This window comes from Chiloscyllium plagiosum, chromosome 4 (assembly GCF_004010195.1).
Source record: "Chiloscyllium plagiosum isolate BGI_BamShark_2017 chromosome 4, ASM401019v2, whole genome shotgun sequence".
Taxonomy (NCBI): domain Eukaryota; kingdom Metazoa; phylum Chordata; class Chondrichthyes; order Orectolobiformes; family Hemiscylliidae; genus Chiloscyllium; species Chiloscyllium plagiosum.
The window spans coordinates 26,684,472-26,699,754 of record NC_057713.1 but is presented as its reverse complement, the minus strand read 5'-3'; positions in this window follow the sequence as shown (position 1 = coordinate 26,699,754).

Sequence of the window (15,283 nt, the reverse complement as noted above, 5' to 3'; positions counted from 1 at the left end):
AGCACAAGCTTTCAGAGCGCTGCTCCTTCATCAGGTGGTTGTGGAGCATAAGATCATAAGACACAGAATTTATAGCAAATGTTAACAGTGTGATGGAACTGAAATTATATATTGTAAAAGACCTGGATTGTTTGTTAAGTCTCTCATCTTTTAGAATAGACAATAGACAATAGGTGCAGGAGTAGGCCATTCTGCCCTTCGAGCCTATACCACCATTCAATATGATCATGGCTGATCATCCTTAATCAGTATTCTGTTCCTGCCTTATTTCCATAACCCTTGATTCCACTATCTTTGAGAACTCTATCCAACTCTTTCTTAAATGAATGCAGAGACTGGGGCAGAGCATTCCACACAGCCACCACTCTCTGGGTGAAGAAGTTTCTCCTCATCTCTGTCCTAAATGGTCTACTCCGTATTTTTAAGCTGTGTCCTCTGGTTCGGCACTCACCCATCAGCGGAAACATGTTTCCTGCTTCCAGAGTGTCCAATCCTTTAATAATCTTATATGTCTCAATCAGATCCCCTCTCAGTCTGAACATGGTTGGCTTCAGTTTTTTCATATGTAAATCACAGAACATTTAAAAGTTACATTCTCAAGTGAACATTACCAATTGGTGTCATGTTGGCCCAGATAATGCATTTAAGATGTGAGCTGCTCTGTGTGAGACTGCCTGTGCCACAATGGTCAGACTGTGTATGTGTTTGTGTGTGTGTGTATAAGGATGTCTGTGCGTGTAGGAGTGTCACTGTAGGTGACTCCATTACACTACATACACACACACACTCACACAAACACACTCCTCCAGACCCATACACTCACGCAGACCCTCTCTCATACTGTTACACATACACTCCCACCCTCACTCTCTCACAGACGTATATCCCCTTACACCCACATTCACACATATACACACACTCTCTCACAGACACTCAAACTCCCACCCCCACCCTCTCACACATGCCCACATACACATATAAGTTTGTGGGGTGAATTTGTAGTTGCAGAATTATGTTTTACTTTGCTGAAAAACTGCATGTGATATTCTGTTAATCCATTTTTTTAGATTAGAATCAATCTGACCATTGTGGCACAGCCTCACGCAGGGAAACTCACACTTTTAATACATTATCTGGGCCGACATGACACCAATTGTTAAAGTTCACTTGAGAATGTAACTTGAAAAAGTTCTGTGATTTGCATATGAAAGAATTGAAACCAACATGGTCATTCTAAAAGGTGAGAGACTTAACAAATGATCCAGGTCTTTTTCAATATATAATTTAAGTTAAATCACACTGTTAACTTCTGCTATAAATTATGTGTCTTACGATCTTATTCTCACGACCACCTGATGAAGGAGCAGTGCTCCGAAAGCTAGTGCTTCCAAATAAACCTGTTGATGTTGTGTGATTTTTAACTCGGCAAAGGTAGTTAAGTGTTGATGAAGGATATTTGCTTTCATTAGCCAGGGCATAGAATATAGGAGCAAAGATGTCTTATTACAACTTTATAAAACATTAGTTTGGCTCTAGGTAGAATACTATGTGCATTTCTGGTTGCCATACTACTGAAAGGAAATAATTGCCAGAGGAGATTCACTGGGGTTGTGGCTGAGGTGAAAAGTCTCGGTTATGAGGAGAGACTGGATAAGCTGAGCTTGTTTTCCTTGGAGCAGAGGAGGCTGAGGGGAGAATCTGATTGAGGTAGACAAAATTATAAGACAAAGTATAGACAGAGCAGATTTTCCCCATGGCTGACATGTCTAAGACTTAAGGACATAAGTTTAATGTGAGGAGTAAGTCATTTACAGGATTTGAGAAGAGGTTTTTCACACAGAGGTTGGTAAAAAAAATGGAATGTGCAAGCTGAGAGGGTGGTGGAGAAGATACTCTCACAACACTTAAGAAACATTTTGATGAGCACTAAAATGCGAGGGCTTAGTAGACTATGGACCAAGTGCAGGAAAATGGGATGTGCTGCTGCGCTTTTCCAGCAACACATTTCCATCTCTGATCTCCAGCATCTGCAGACCTCACTTTCTCCACTAAAATGCGAGGGCTTAGTAGACTATGGACCAAGTGCAGGAAAATGGGATGTGTCGGCATTTGGTGTTTGCTGGTCAGCATAGACATGATGGGCTGAAAGACTGGTTTCAATGCATACGACACCATGATTCTATGAATATAGTATGGATCCAATCAAGGTTTCAAGTATTTTGCATTTGCTAATGTCTAATAAGACAAGTTGAATAAATGATCGCAGAATCAAAGATCTCTGAGGGAACAGTGACCTTAACATTGTTGAATTTAGTAATCAGCTTGAGAACAAGAAACTTAGGTCAAAAGCAACATTATTAACTTAAATAAGGTTAAGTACATAAGAATAAGGGCAGTGTCAGCTGGAGTAAAGTATGAAAGGAGGTCAACAGGAAAGGCAGTTGACGTAGAATGTGATAGTTTTGATAAAATAGTTCAAGCTTCACAGTAAAGATATGTCCCAGTGAGGAAAAGCATTCTAAGAAAGGGATAAATCAATCATGGTTATTCTGGGAAGTAAGGACACTTTCAAATTGAAAGAATAAATATACAATATGGCAAATCTTATTTGTAAATGAGAGGATTTGGAAAGCTTTTAAAATTAACAAAAGACAAACAAAAATTAAAAAAGAGGGAGAAGCTAAATTTTGAGAATAAACTTGCAAGAAATATCATGACATTCGCTAAGAGTTTCTTTAACTGTATAAAAGGTAAGGAAGAAGCCAAAGAAAACTTTGGCTGTATAGAGAATGAACATGGGGAAATAAAAATTTAAAAGTTGAAGTTCTAAATTGGAGGAAGGCCAATTTTGACGGTATTAGGGCAAGAACTTTCAAAAGCTGATTGGGGCCAGATGTTCACAGGTAAAGGGATGGCTGGAAAATGAGAAGCCTTCAAAAATGAACTAATGAGAGTTCCGAGACAGTATAATCCTGTTGGGGTGAAAGGAAAGGCTGGTAGGTATGGGGAATGTGGATGACTACAGAAATTGAGGTTTTCGTTAAGAAAAAGCAGGAAGCATATGTCAAATGTCAGACAGGAGTGAATCCTTAGAAGAGTATAAAGGCAATAGGAGTATACTTAAGAGAGAAATCAGGAGGGCAGAAAGGGGACATGAGATAACTTTGGCAAATATGGTTAAGGAAAATCCAAAGGAATTTTATAAATACATAAAGGACAAAAGGGTAACTAGGGAGAAAATACGGCCCCTCAAAGATTAGCAAGGCAGCCAATGTGTGGATCTGCAGGAGCTAGGAGAGATACTAAATGAGTATTTTGCATAAGTGTTTACTGTGGAGAAGGACATGAAGGTATAGAATGTGGGGAAATAGATGGTGACAGCTTGAAAAATGTCCATATTACAGAGGAGAAAGTGCTGGAAGTCTTGAAATGCGTAAATATTGATAAATCCTCAGGACCTGATCAGGTGTACCTGAGAACTCTGTGGGAAGCTAGAGAAGTGATTGCTGGGCCACTTGCTGAGATATTTGTATCATCGATAGTCACAGGTGAAATGCCAGAAGACTGGAAGTTGGCTAACATGGTGCCACTATTTAAGAAAGGTGGTAAGGAAAAGCCAGAGAACTATAGACCGGCAAACCTGACATCAGTGGTGGGGTGGGCAGTTGTTGGAGGGAATCCTGAAGGAAGGACTTACATGTACTTGAAAATCAAGGGATATTCAGCATTGCTTTATGTGTGGGAAATCATGTCCCATAAACTTGGTTGAATTTTTCAAAGAAGTAACAAAAAAGGATTGATGAGGGCAGAGCAGTGGATGTGATCTATATGGACTTCAGTAAGATGTTTAACAAGGTTCCCCATGGGAGACTGGTTAGCAAGGATCGGTGCCGGGTCCACAGCTTTTTGACATTTATATAAATGATTTGGATGTGAATATCGGAAGTACAGTTAGTAAGTTTGCAGATGACACCAAAATTGGAGGGGTAGAGGACAGCGAAGGTTACCTCAGATTACAACAGGATCTTGAACAGATAGGCCAATGGGCTGACGAGTGGCAGATGTAGTTTAATTTAGATAAGTACGAGGTGCTGCATCTTGGAAAGGCTAATTAAGCAGGACTTATACACTTAACGGTAAATTCATAGTGTGTGTTGCTGAACAAAGACACCTTGGAGTACAGGTTCATAGTTTCTTGAAAGTAGAGTTGCAAGGAGATGGGATAGTGAAGGTGGCAATGGGTATGCTTTCTTTTATTGGTCAGAGTATTGAGTACAGGAGGTTATGTTGCGGCTGTCCAGGACATTAGTTAGGCTACTTTTGGAGTATTGCATGCAATTCTGGTCTCTTTCCGATTGGAAGGATTTTGTGAAAATTGAAAGGATTCAAAAATGAAATACAAGGATGTTGCCAGAGTTGGAGGATTTGAATTATAGGGAGAGGTTAAATAGGCTGGAGCTGTTTTCCCTGGAGTGTCGGAGACTGAGGGGTGACCTTATAGGAGGTTGATAAAACCATGAGGGCATAGGTAGGATAAATAGACAAGGTCTTTTCCCTGAGGTGGGAGTCCAGAACGAGAGGGCATAGGTTTAAGATGAGAGGGGAAAGATATAAAAGGGAGAGAAATATTAGTTAACTATAAGCCAGTTGGCTCAGTGACTATTATTGGGAAAACACTACAATGTATTATAAATACCAAAGCATTCAGAAATACATAATATGACTAAGCAGAGTTATCATGAAAGGAAAATCATGCCTAACAAGCTTCCTAAAATGTTTTGAGGAGGTATGGATAAAGAGAAAGCCATGGATATAATATACTGTGATTGGCTATTCAGAAGGTCTTGGATAATGTACCACACATTAAGCTTCTTAACTGGATAACATCCCATGGTTTTGGCATTTGTACATTAGCCCAGATGGAGGCTTGGCTAACTAATAGAAGAAAGAGTTGTGAAATTGGAGTATATTCAGGATGGCAATCTATAACTAGTGGAGTGCCACAGGGATTGCTGCTAGGACTGCAAGTTGCAACATATTACTGATGAGATGAGAGAAATGAACGTACGATATCCAAGTTTGTAGAGGAAACAAAAATAGGTGAAATGACAAGTGGTGAGGATTGTAGAAAGAATCTGAAGAGGAATATCAGAAGATTAAGTGAGTGGGAAAAACTTGGTAGATGGAATATTTAAGGTTATGTAATTTGGCAGGAAGAACAGAGCAGCTGAATATTATTTAAACAGAGAAAGACTACAGGAAGTTATAGAACAGAGGGATTTGGAAGTCTTTGTGCACAAATCATAAAATAAAACAGTCCAAGTTCTCTTCATAGACTGTTTCATTCAAGGCTGGCTTCAGGATACTCAGACCAGATTGCTTCACTGTGAAGCTGTCTGAAGAAAAATGGCAGAAAGCTACAGCACAATGGGATTTGGGAGTCCTTGCCCATGATTTACAAGAAGTGGGTTTCCTCTGGGTGCTCCGGTTTCCTCCCACAGTCCAAAGATGTGCGGGTCAGGTGAATTGGTCAAGCTAAAGTGTTAGGTGCATTAGTCGAAGAGAAATGAGTCAGGGTGGGTTACTCTTCGGAGGGTCGGTGTGGACTGGTTGGGCCGAAGAGCCTGTTTCCACACTGTAGGGAATCTAATCTAATCTAAAAAAGTCAGTATCTAAGTTCAACTGATAATAGGGAAAGCAAATAAAATGTTGGTCTTTTTTTCAAAGAGAAGAGTATGAAAAAGTATGGATGTTTTGTAAATGGCAGCAATGTGTGCCATCTGTTCAGCGCACTGCAATAATTCACCCTGGCTCCTTTGACAGCACCAACCCAGGGCACAACTTCAACCATCTAGAAAGACATGGACAGCAGATGTATGGGAACATTAGTTTTAAGTTCTCCTCCAAGCCATACACTAACCTGACTGTATATATCAATATCACCCTTTGATGTGTCAAAGTCCAAGAACTTACTCCTCAGCAGCACTGTGGGTGTACCTACAGCCCAATGACTGTTGCAGTGCAAGAAGGCAGCAGAGACAGTCATTGATTTATTAGAAACTACCTTCTCAAAAATAGGAGAGGCCATGCAACTGCTTTCACATCAGAGTTTGAGGTGAAATCACATGCCTTACCAGAAATAACAGAACCTATGATAGTATTTATAAGGCAAACAGATAAACATTTAACAAAGTAAAGAAAGAGAACAGAGTACCAGAGAAAGACATGGAAATTGTTCATTTGGCACTCACATTTGATGTTCACAGGAGAATATTTATTTGGGCAAAGTTTTGGAGATTGTTCTCATTTATGGAGCCACAACTGAAGCTGTGGAGAGAGAGATAACTGGAAAAACAAAGGCAAAACTGAGATGAATTCAAAGAAGCAGTTTCTCATGAAGTGCTTTGTGACTGCAGCACTTGTGTAAAATGGTACATTAATAGAACAGATACGACAGTGAATCTTCCTGTCAGAAATATGCCATTCACCCGTATTTCTTAATATTGAATGTGTCATGTTCACATATAAAATCCTCTGAACTGAGCACAGCTAACAGTATCTCATATGTTTTTTTAAGCTACAAACATCAAGCTTTATTCTTTTACACTGGATCTATCATGCCAAATACACATTCATTGGATATAAAAAGCGAAAATGCCATAACTCTGGAATTAAAAGCTGCTTTCTGTAATTTAGACCATAAATCTATCATTGACACTTGTAAATACTCATCTGGTTGAATACTGTCCTTTAAGGAGATAAATCTGCTGCTCTACCTGATCTGCCATACATGTGACAGCAATGTAATTGTCTCTTTGAAACAGCCTAACAAGGACTTTGATTCAAGAACAATTGTGGGCAAAAAATGCTGACTCTGCCAGTGGTGCCCACAGAGTCACTCTCACCTCCCCTTTAGCATTTATCTGTTTTCTCCACGTTTTGAACCAATGCTCCAATTAATTCAGGAACATAGTGGTGCTAGTGGAACCCAAACTGGGCATCTTTGAGCAAACGTTGCTTGATGGCACTGCTGGTGATATCTTCAATCAATTGCCGGGAAAACGTCAGGCAGTATCTGTGGGGTAACTACTTCACAGATCGCCTCCATCCTGTCTGGAAGTGCAACCCTCAGCTTCTGGTTGCTTGATATTTTAATTCAAGATTCTGTTCATGTACAGAACTGCCTGACTATAGCCTGTTATATTGTTCTACTGAAGCTGAAAGCTAGCTTGAGGAACTGCATCCAGCATTCCACACTTTGCTGGCCTGACAATGGGTTGAACACATTTGGATTGTAATCTTTGGTTCCGTCATTCTTTATGTGATGGCTTTTCTTTTTTTTTGCTGGTTCATTCTTCTCTGATGCTTTTATCTCTTCAGGCTGCATTGAGATTGTATTTTATATCGCAAATCACATTTCATTGAACATAACCTTCACCTTTTCACTTTTTCCATTTTCACTATTTTTGGTTGGAACATTATGAATTTTTTTTATTATTTATCCATCCTTTTGGCCTTCATGCTATCGCAGATGTTAGTCTTGCCTCAGTCCCTTCCTCTGACTGAAAAGTTCGCTTTTTTGGTTTGATAGAAGGACATTGGCTCAAAATGGTAACAGTTCTTTCACCACAATGCTACCTGATCTGCTTAACTTTTCCAGCAGTTTAGTCCTAATATTGACTCCATAGAGAATTTGTTTAAGCCTTTCTGATTTGAACAATCGGAACACTTCATGTTATCTACTCATGACATTTCTTTGACTGGTCAGTGTATTTTAACAGAAGGGCCATAACATCTGCATTTCTCTCATTAAAATAGTGAACAGAAAAGTTGACTTAAATGTTCTTTTCTGATAGAACCAATGGAAATTTCAGGGTTTTCACATACTGAGGGACCACTCGCATTAAACACTCCCAGGTCTTAAATATAAAAGCAAAGCACAATTTCTTGGTCTTAACAGCGTGACAACCACAGAGCCACCCAGCTTGAAAAAGTTAATTGTGTGAGAATTTTTTTTTTAATGGGAGCCTGCTCCATATATATTTAACTCTGCAGGGAACCAAAACATTCTTCTGAAAGTCCAGTTTCACTTGAGTCTTTTAATTTGTGCCTCTTACAGCGCACAAGATTAAATTGAATAGAGAATGAGAGAGACATGGGCTGACATTGGTTTGAACACACTGAGACTTGTAATAGGAAGAATGTGAGCACTTGGGGATAGCCAAGCTTGACCTCAACACTTGTTCCTTTCCCCTGGTACTGCAGCACCATTATGTAGCTGCTGAAAAGGAGGACATACAAGTCTTTGTCAGAATTTTGAAATTGGACCATTTATAACAAAAAGAGAGTAACAGGTGGGCTGAGAGTAGGTTAAATTCTATCTATTCCTACTGTTAGCTTTATCTCCGATGCACCACTAAAATAATGGGAATTACTTATCTTTGTTCTCACCAGTTTTAATAAGTGTCCTTCTCCTCTTTTTAAAATGCTGACCTGGAGTGGAGTGTACGTCATTTTGAGCTGCTTATCTTCTGGTAATTCACTGAAAAAAATCCTTCATGTGATGTAAATCTTGATGTCTGATGTGCATACGGTAATAAGATTAATTGAGGAAGAGAAAACAAGATGGCTCTGCTTCATAACACCCAAATAATAAATATCTGTATTGTGACTCTAGATAGCATCAAGAATGTCAGCAACAGCAGATCCAGTGAAACTATCACAAGTGACAAAACATCCCCAAATCTCCAATGTTCCTTATTACATCCCTGTCCTTGTCCTGACAAAGATTAAATAAGGGAACACTGCTAATGAGGCTATGGTGAACTATCTGTGCTTTTCTAGAGAACTAAACCTCACCATCCCCGAGAAAACACACACTTTCTTCTCCTGGCCACCTCTCGCGGAGAAGCCTCCCACTCAAGAATCTGTGAACATAGAGAACGTCTTTCTTCCCTGCTGCTTCATATGTGTAGGTCCAACATGCAGACAGTGAAGGTGACCAACATCAACTTTCTTCCACTGAATGCAGCTTACCTTTAAGAGGGTGAATTTATTTAAGAGGTGCAATGCCATGTGCTACCAAGACATGATGAATTCCTAATAAAGGGCTTTTGCCTGAAACGTCGATTTTCCTGCTCCTCAGGATGCTGCCTGACCTGCTGTGCTTTTCCAGCACCAGTCTAATCTTGACTCTAATCTCCAGCATCTGCACTACCCACTTCCGCCTACCAAGGTATGATACCTAACCTCCAACTGGGTGTTCAGGTGGACACCAGTGCAGGTGCTTTTTGTCCAATGTTGTGATCAGGTAAATTAGGAGGCAGTAAGGGTCCGGCATAGCACAGGCAGTCTGGGTAGTTTGTAAGGTATAATCAGTGCCCTAACAATGGGCCAATATATATTGTTATCCCTCAAGACCCCAAAGCAGTACAACAAAATCACAATGGCTGAAATTGGGTAAACCCAAAACTCTGATGGTGGTGAGATTGTCAACCAAACCCCATGATGGGGGAGGACATCAAATTGAAGGATGTGTGCAATAAGTTGAAGTTTTAGTCTTAACATCTGGAATAACAAATTTGTGCATCCTTGTCATATGACTATGCCAGTTAATCTGAGGCTACATGAAATCACAGGCAAGTCCCAGTGGAAAACTGGTCTCATTTATGTCCTGAACAAGTATGCTTCAAGAGTCATTTCTCAAACAGATAAAACCTAACTGGTTTACTAGATTGCTCATTAATATTTAAACTTACCATGTGTAATGATGGAAAGCAAAGCAAAGAACAATTACTGTTCTCCTCAAAAGGAGTGAGGAGCTGAGCTTGGGACCATACCTCCCATCTTGACCCTTTCTGGCCGGTCTGTGATTATTTTCTTCCTGGACTGATTTGAAAGTGATTGGCACAGTTGGTACAGTGAGGGATCTGTCTCAAGTGAGTGAGTGGGCAGTGTAGAGGGCACACAGGGTTAGTAAACCCAAGGGCTGGAGTGGATGACAGTGAGTGAAGGAAGATGTTGGAGCCATTATTGAGAGGAGTAGAGCATGACTGTTGGTGGGAGGTATGAGCAGTATCTGAGATACAATAAGTATGAGATATCGGAGAGAGGATATGGCGCTTATGCTGGATAGTGGTGAAAATCATTGATCTTCTTCTTACATTGCTGGGCATTCCTCCAGACAAAACATCCCCAAATCTCCAATGTTCCTTATTACATCCCTGTCCTTGTCCTGAGCTGGGTGGTAAACTTTGCAGCTGAAAATGTGTTGCTGGAAAAGCGCAGCAGGTCAGGCAGCATCCAGGGAACAGGAGAATCGACGTTTCGGGTATAAGCCCTTCTTCAGGAAAGAAGGGCTTATGCCCGAAACGTCGATTCTCCTGTTCCCTGGATGCTGCCTGACCTGCTGCGCTTTTCCAGCAACACATTTTCAGCTCTGATCTCCAGCATCTGCAGACCTCACTTTCACCTTGGTAAACTTTGCACTATGTTGACATTGTCTAGCATTGTAACCTCCTCTGCGACATCCAATCTCTGCATGACATATCCATCAGGATTAGATGCATGAAAAATTTCAAAAATCAAAGGTAAAGGGGAAGGTTGGATTGTAAGGTAATGATGGGGCTGATTATTACCAGAAAATAAATGGAATGGACAGAATATGTGAATGAGTTTTGAGAAGATTTGTAGCTCAGGCTGAGGTTCTGGATGTAGATTTGCTCACTGAGCTGGAAGGCGCATTTTCCGACACTTCGTCACCATACCAGGTAACATATTAAGTGAGCCTCCAAACGAAGCACTGTTGGTGTTTCCTGCTTTCTATTTATATGTTTGGATTTCTTTGGGATGGTCATTTCCTGTGGTGATGGCATTTCCTGTTCTTTTTCTTAGGGGGTGTTAAGTGAACCTTCCAGCTCAGCAAGCAAACCCAAATCCAGAATATGTGAATGTCATAATGCACCAAGGGACATTTGATAACTGGACAAAATTAAAGGCTTTCTATCTCGATGCATGAAGTATTTGGAATATGGTTGATAAACTGATGGCACAAATCGAGGTAAATGAATATGATCTCATAACCATTATGGAAACATGGTTACGAGGATATCAAAACTGGTAACTTAGCATTCAGGAATGTTTGATTTTTTTTTAAAAAGTAGGTTGGATGAATAAGTGTTTTTAGAAAATTACAACCAAGATCACTGTTAATAAGGGATGAAGTCAGCACAATGTGAGAGATGATCAAGGCTTAGATAATATAGACTCCATATGGGTGGAAATAAACAATAACAAGAGAAAGAAGACATTGATAGGAACAGTGTAACCCCACACAGTACCTACTCAGTGGGAAAGGCAATAAATCAACAAATATTAGGAGCATGGAATGAGAGTAAAATTATGGGTGACTTGAATTTTGATGTTGACCAGTTAATTAAAATGGAAAGGATAGACTCGTCAATGAATTCATACAGCGCAATAGGGTAGTTTCCTAAAGCATTGTGTCATGGAGCCAACCAGGGAGAAGGCTATTTTGATGGTAATTGGTAATGAGGAATGTTTAATAAATGATCTCCAAGGAAAAGATCCCTTCGGAAGTAGTGATCATAACATGACAGAATTTAATATTCAGTTTGAGATTGAGAAACCTGTGTTGGAAACAACTGTGTTTAACTTAAATAAAGAGAATTACAATGGAGTGTAACTAGACCCAGTTGAAATGAACTGGCAGATAGAATGACAGTCAGCAAGCAGTTGTAGACATTTAAGGATATAATTTAGGAATCTCAGCAAAAGAACATCCAAGTAAAGGGGAAATATTCTACGAGAGGGATAAACTAATTGTTCAAGAAGTTAAGAAGAATTAAGTTGAAAAAAATCATAAGGCAGCAAAAGTCAGTGAGATGAATTCAGAATCCAGCAAAGGAAGACTACAAAGATAATAAAGATGGAGAAAATAGCTATGAGGGAGAGCTAACAAAGAATACAAAAACTGACAATAAGAGCTTCTTTAAATATATGAAGAGGAAGTGAAATGTCCTTGTGAACATAGGCTCCTTACAAAAAAATCTGGGGAGATGGTTATTGGGAGCAAAGAAATGGCAGAGGAATTATTAAGGAGATATTTTGAATTACTTTTTACAAAAGAAGATACTTTGAACATCCTGTTAATACTAAAAAAAGGGCAGAGCAGTGGATGTGATCTATATAGACTTCAGTAAGGTGTTCAACAAGATTCCTCATGGTAGGCTGGTTAGCAAGATTAGATCACTCAGAATAGGGGAGAACTAGCTATCTAGATGCAGAACTGGCTTGAAGGTAGAATTCAGGGTGTGGTGGCGGAGAATTGTTTTTCAGACTGGAGGCTTGTGACCAGTGATATGCCACAAGGATTGGTGCTGGGTTCACGGCTTTTTGTCATTTATATAAATGATTTGGATGTGAACACAGGAAATATGTTTAGTAAGTATGCAGATGACACTAAAATTGGAGGTGTGGTGAGCAGCAAAGAAGGCTACCTCAGAGTAAAACAGGACCTTGATCAGATGAGTCAATAGGCCGAGGATGACAGATGGAGTTTAATTTAGATAAATGTGAGGTGCTGTATTTTGGAAAGGCAAATCAGAGCAAGAATTACACACTTAATGGGAAGGTCCTGGCGAGTGTTGCTGAACAAAATGACCTTCAAGTGCAGGTTCATAGTTCCTTCGAAAGTAGAGTCGCAGGAGAGTGAAGAAGACATTTGGTATGCTTTTCTTTATTGGTCAGTGAATTGAGTATAGGAGTTGGAAGGTCATGTTGTGGCTGTACAGGGCATCGCTCAGACCATTTCTGGAACAGTGTTCAATTCTGGTCTCTTTCCTATAATAGTCATGATTTGGAGATGTCGGTGTTGGACTGAGGTGTACAAAGTTAAAATTAAACAACACCAGGTTATAGTCCAACAGGTTTAATTGGAAGCACACTAGTTTTCAGAGCGTCGCTCCTTCATCAGATGGTACCACCTGATGAAGGAGCGACGCTCCAAAAGCTAGTGTGCTTCCAATTAAACCTGCTGGACTATAACCTGGTGTTGTGTGATTTTTAATTCTTTCCTATAGGAAGGTTGTTGTAAAACTTGAAAGGGTTCAGAAAAGATTTATAAGGATATTGCCAAGGTTGGAGGGTTTGACCTATAGGGAAAGGCTGAATGGATGGAGCTATTTTCCCTGGAGTATCGGAGGCTGAGAGGTGACCTTATAGAGGTTTGTAAAATCATGAGGGATATGGACAGGATAAATAAACAAGCTTTGTACCATGAGATGGAGGAGTCCAAACCCAGATTAGATTAGATTCCCTACAGTATGGAAACAGACCCTTCAACTCAACAAGTCCACACTGAGCCTCTGAAAAGTAACCCACCCAAACCGATTCTCCTACCCTATATTTACCCCAGACTAGTGTACCTAACACTATGGGCAATTTAGCATGGCCAATTCACCTAACCTACACATCTTTGGACTGTGGGAGGAAACCAAAACACCCAGAGGAAGCCCACACAGACACGGGAAGAGTGTACAAACCCCACACAGACAGTTGCCTGAGGCAATAATTGAACCTAGGTTCCTGGTGCTGTGAAGCAGCAGTGCTAATCACTGAGTCATCGTACCACCCTGAGAGGGCACAGATTTAAGGTGAGAAGGCAAAAATATAAAAGGGATTTAACAGACACCTTTTTCACTCAGGCTGGTACGTTTATGAAATGAACTGTCAGAGGAAGTGGTGGAGGCTGGTATGATTACAACATTTAAAAGGCATCTGGATGTGATTATGAATAGGGAGGGTTTAGAGGGATATGAGCCAAATGCTGGCAAACAGGCTTAGATTCATAGAGGATATCTGGTTGGCGTGGATGAGTTGAACAGAAGGATCTGTTTCCATGCTGTACATCTCTATGACTCTATGAGTGAGAAATTAATTATATCACTATCATCAGAGAAGTAACATTAGACAAACTAATGGGGCTAAATGTAGATTAAGTCCCCTGGCCCTGATAACTTGCAACCTAAGATCCTTGAAGAGGTAGCTACAGAGATAGTGGATGCATTGGTTGTAATTTTCCAAAATTCCTTGGATTCTGGGGAAGTACCAGAATATTAGAAAACTGAAAATGTGACAACACTATTCAAAAATTGGGGGAGGTGAAAAGTGGGTAAATATAGGCCAATTAGCTTTACATCTACTGTTGGAAAGATATTTGAATCAATTAAGGAAGGAATAGCTGAAAAATATTGACAAGTTAATAATTGGGCAAAAAGTTGGCAAATGCAGCATGAAGTTGGGAAAATGTGAAGTTTGTTCATTTTCAAAGGGAGAACAAAGAAAACAAAGCATTATTTAAACAGAGAGAAACACAACGGAACTTAGGATACTTGTGCATAAAACAAAAAGTCTCACACACAAGTGGAGCAGGTAATCAGGAAGGCAAATGAAATGTTGACCCTTATTTCAAGGTTTGAGAGTGTGGTGCTGGAAAAGCATAGCAGGTCAGGCAACATCCGAGGAGCAGGAGAATCGACATTTCCGCCATAAGCCCTTCATCAGGAAACTCAAGCACCACATTCTCGACTCTGATCGCCAGCATCTGCAGCCTGTGCTTTCTCTTTATTTCAAAGATGTTGAGTTTAAGAGGAAGGAAGTCTAATTGCAAACATACAATGCACTGGAGAGACCACATTTGGAGTACTGCAAGTAGTTTTGGGCCCCTTATTTAAGGAAAGAGATCATTTCATTGGAGGCAGTAAAGAGAAAGTCCACAAGGATGATGCCAGGTAGGAAAAGATTATTTTATAAACAATGCCTAAACAAATTGGGACTCCACTCACTCGGGTTTAGAAGAATGAGAGGTGATTTCATTGAAACAGATCAGATTCTTAAAGGTTTGAAAGGGTAAATACTGAGAAGATGTCTCAGCTCATAAGAGAACTTGGGACAAAAGCTTATTTTCAGAAAAAATGGGGCATCAATTTAAGATGAGGAAAAAATATTTTCTCTCAGAAGGTTGGGAGTCTTTGGAACTCTTTGTCACAGAGAGTTGTGGAGGCAGAGTATATTTAAGGCTGGGATAAGTAGATTGGGGGGAATCAATCAGTATGAATAAAATGCTAGAAAGTGGATATGAGGAATGTCAGAACAGCCATAATCCTATTGTGTGGTGGAGCAGGCTCAATGGCTTAATGGCCTAGTTCTGTTCCTATTTCTTATGGTCTTATAGTGCTATGGAGCTCCAGGTCCCTGCCTACAA